The sequence below is a fragment of the Gastrolobium bilobum genome, unplaced genomic scaffold, assembly GCF_033153095.1.
Source record: "Gastrolobium bilobum isolate Gb01-03AN ecotype WA unplaced genomic scaffold, APGP_CSIRO_Gbil_v1 utg12463, whole genome shotgun sequence".
Lineage (NCBI taxonomy): Eukaryota > Viridiplantae > Streptophyta > Magnoliopsida > Fabales > Fabaceae > Gastrolobium > Gastrolobium bilobum.
The window spans coordinates 68,917-73,542 of NW_026898920.1; the positions used below are offsets into that span (position 1 = coordinate 68,917).

The window sequence follows — 4,626 nt, forward strand, 5'->3', positions numbered from 1 at the left end:
GGAATATTTGTGTAAGTTTCTGAGTTAATTTTTGGTTGATTGTGAAATAGTAGTAAGGAATGTGTTCAGATTGAAACTGATTTGTTCCTAGTGCTGTTTCAGTTATCAAGGCAAGTGTTCCAAAGATGGAACTACGTTATGCTTTTGAACAGAAGAATGAAATTGCAAAAGTAGTCGAGGAAGAACTTGAAAAGGTATTCGTTTTTTTTTGGTGTGTGTGTGTGTTGCAAACTAAGATTGGAGTAGGACATCCATAATTTGTGGGCTTTTGGCCTACATCTAAAAATAAAGAACATGAATTAAATACCAATAATGTAGAATCCCTTTGTAATAATATTATATATATGGTTGTATACCAAAAAAATATTATATATATGGTTAAAATGACTTTATATATAATAATACACAAAAACGTAGCAAGCCCATCGGAGGAAAGCAGATATTCATGTTTACCAAAAACAAATATAGTTATAAAAAAAAATAACTTGGCCTATAAATCAAAACTTCGAAAAAACAATAAACATTATAATTGCAGAAAGATCACTTTCCATGATCAAAACTTGACATCACGGTTGCACTCACCTTGTGATACAAAGTCAAGAATCTGCACAATAAAAGAAGGAAAGCAGTGACGAATAGATTAGTATCCAAGAAAACATACAGAAACAAAATGAACAAATTGATTATTATTCTCCAGATAACCCTTCTACACAATTGTTTTATCTTGATATACACACTTGGGATCCTTTATATACACACTTGGGCCTAACTAACTAATGTATCTCTTGCTTGCAGATGTAACTGCTTAACAGACTTCTAATACTATTACATTAGACTTTTCACCTACTAACACTTGCACTAACAACATCAAACAATTCTATATGATCTCATGAGCGTAACACCTTGAGAATGGGAATTCGAGAGTGAGAGAGTGAGTGAGTGAATGGGAATATGAGAAGAAGAGGTGGTATTTATTAGGAGGATGGGTTGAAAGAGGAAAAGTGGGGGAAAGAGAGAGAGCTAAAGAATAAGGAAAACGTTAGCGTAGGGTTAGGGGCTGGGTTCGAAACAATTTCTCAAAGCTTTCACTTTTCAGAAATTTTATTATTCACATAAGCTATCAAAAGTTAACAAATCAGGGTTATAGTCATAGTTATATAGTTAACGTCTTCAGGAGCATAAAAGCGGGTATTTGGAAAACATTCAGCAAGTAACCAATTACTAATCAGAGTAACACATCAAAACCATTCACTAAACAAACCCAATGAATCTCAGTTGCACTCATCTTGAGAATGGGAATTTGCGAGAGAGAGAGAGAGAGAGAGAGAGTGGGAACATGAGAAGAAGAGGAAAGAGATAGAGCTGAAGAATAAGGAAAAAGGTAGCGTAAGGTGTATGGGCTGGGTTCGAAACAATTTCTCAAGTTTTCCAGTTTTCAGAAAATAACCCTCCTCACTCATTGTGTTGTCGCGTGCCAGAAAAAAAAATTAAAATTGATATATCCACCACCTGTTACTTAAATTACAGTTGCCTATGCTTGCTAATTTGGACTTCAAACGTGGAAAATTAGTAAAACGCATTATGCTTGATTTGTCTTAACATGTTATTTAATTGAACAAAACGGAACCAGGCAATTTAAGTAAAAGTAAATTTCCTTCTTTTTTTGGTTGATCACTATCTATAAGAAAAACGCCCCGTTGGTGGAATCTAGCCATTGCTAAAGAGTTGGTGGAATCTAGCCATTGCAAGGTGTTTGGAATAGGAGAAAAAAAAATTCACCCGGAAAATAATTTTGTCGGAATGTGATGGGAAATATTTTTTCCCAGATAAGTTACGAAAATGTGTTTGGTTGGTCAAAATTTGTCTTGCGAATATTTGGGTAAGTTTCTGAGTTGAGGTTTGGTTGACCAAAATTTGTCCTACGAATATCTGGGTAAGTTTCTGAGTTGATGTTTGGTTTACCAAAATTTGTCATGGGAATATTTGTGTAAGTTTCTGAGTTAATGTTTGGTTGATTGTGAAATAGTAGTAAGAAATGTGTTCAGATTGAAACTGATTTGTTCCTAGTGCTGTTTCAGTTATCAGGGCAAGTGTTCCAAAGATGGAACTAGATTCTGCTTTTGAACAGAAGAATGAAATTGCAAAAGTAGTCGAGGAAGAACTTGAAAAGGTATTCTTTTTTTTTTTTTTTTGTGTGTGTGTTGCAAACTAAGATTGGCGTAGGACATCCATAATTTGTGGGCTTTTGGCCTTCATGGGCTTGATATATGTGGACTTTTTGGTCCTGCTGGCTTTTAAACCCAAGCCCATATTAACTGATGTACTTTTAACCAATTCTGTGTTACAAGTACTTCAGTTTAACTGTTTTATACAACTACTGTTTGTCATCTCATTCTTATGTGACTCTCAAACCTCAAATCATGTTCTATTAATTGAATCTGAAAATCTCACCCAAAATAAGTCTTAAATGTTTTTGTTTTTGAATTAATGACAATTAGCATTTTCGTTTTGATTCTTTTGAATATTGAACAGAAGCCAATTGATGTGTTCTGTTGGTTTTGTTTTAGCTGATTCAGTTTGGGGTTTGGTGAATATGGGACAAGTGTTGGGTTGTGTTCAAGTAGACCAGTCAAGTGTAGCTATCAAAGAAGTTCTTGGGAAGTACGATGATGTGCTTGAACCTGGTTGCCACTGTGTGCCATGGTGTTTTGGCAACCGGGTGGCTGGTGCACTTTCGTTGCGTGTGAAGCAGCTAGATGTTCGTTGCGAAACAAAGACAGAGGTATGTTGCACTATGACTTCTCCTTAAGATGGCTGTCAAGCGTTTCTTTCTCAACCTTCATTTTTATTTATCAAAATTGTTTCTTTGTAATCACTAAGATAAGTCTAACAATTTTTTTATTTATTTATCACCTATATACATTATCCACTCATTTTGTCAACAAGAAATAGCACATGTATGTATTATCTGACTGACCGTGTTGCATTACATCACATCAGGACAATGTTTTTGTCATTGTGGTTGCTTCTATCCAATATCGAGCACTGGTAGAAAAGGCACTGGATGCTTACTACAAACTTAGCAATACCAGAGCACAGATACAAGCCTATGTTTTTTATGGTGGGTATTTGTGAATCTACTTAAAAGAAATTTGGTCTATGTATTCAGATCTTCAGATTGAAACTGATTTGTTCCTAGTGCTGTTTCAGTTATCAGGGCAAGTGTTCTAAAGATGGAACTAGATTCTGCTTTTGAATAGAAGAATGAAATTGCAAAAGCAGTCGAGGAAGAACTTGAAAAGGTATTCCTTTTTTTTGGTGTGTGTGTGTGTTGCAAACTAAGATTGGGGTAGGAAATCCATAATTTGTTTGCTTTTACTTCCTAAGCTATGTCAGCATATGGGTATGAGATAGTTCAGACTCTTATTGTGGATATTGAGCCAGATGAGCATGTGAAGAGAGCCATGAATGAGATAAATGCTGGTATGTTTTCTAGATGTGCATATGCTTGTTTCAGCTTGAGTTACTCTTGTTTCTTTTTCAAGCAAGCAAACGAAATAAATGTTAATTTAGTGTTCTGTCTGGGGATTTTCTTGCTGAGAGGTTTTAATTTGCCAATTAGACAAAATGTTTGACTTTCATGGAGCTAAAAAGTCTGAGTAGTGAATAATTTTTCATTATAGAAACACTTTCCAAATTCCCAATGTCATTAGCATAATTATCTTGAACAACATTTCAAAGTTGACTGAAAAAGTGTATCTTTATTGATGCCATCTCAAATACACAACCTTTCTTGTATTTGACAAACGATTTTAGCTAAAGATTTATCTTGTTTGAGCATAAATTTATTTAATGCATTCTTTCTCTTTCTTTTTCCTGTATACTCTTTACCTTTTGTTTAAACCTTTACATATAGCTGCGAGATTGAGGGTGGCTGCAAATGAGAAAGCTGAAGCAGAGAAGATATTGCAGATTAAGCGGGCAGAAGGGGATGCAGAGTCAAAGTATCTATCAGGGCTTGGAATAGCTCGTCAGCGCCAAGCTATGTAGATGGGCTGAGGGACAGTGTGCTAGCTTTCTCTGAGAATGTTCCTGGGACAACATCAAAAGATATCATGGACATGGTTTTGGTGACCCAATATTTTGACACGATGAAGGAGATTGGTGCATCCTCAAGGTCCAATGCTGTTTTCATTCCACACGGACCTGGTGCTGTTAGAGATGTTGCTTCACAAATTAGAGATGGTCTTCTCCAAGGAAATGCGATTCAACCTTGAAGACTGACATAATATATACCAGGAGGAGTTTAGCTTCTCAACTATATATATATATATATATGGGTAATACTTCTCTCATTTACATGAGAGAAGTTTTTTTCCTACACTAACAAGAAATGTGGAGCCCACAAGTTAAAGAAAAATAAAAAAGAAAAGAAATTGCAAGCACGTCTTTTTATATCTCACTAACATGAGATAATTATCTCCTACAGTTGGAGAAAACTATTTCCGTGTGTATATATATATATATATATATATATATATATATATATATATATATATCTTCTCGATCATAACTCGTTTGGTTTGTTTATATGTTGTTGCCCTCCTATATCCACTGTCTTGCAAT

General features: G+C 35.0%; 1 pseudogene; it reads left to right on the plus strand.

Moving 5' to 3' along the window:
• The first annotated feature begins 2,593 nt into the window (after window positions 1-2,593).
• On the plus strand, window positions 2,594-4,277 carry LOC133285566 (hypersensitive-induced response protein 1-like; annotated as a pseudogene).
• Window positions 4,278-4,626: the final 349 nt, after the last annotated feature.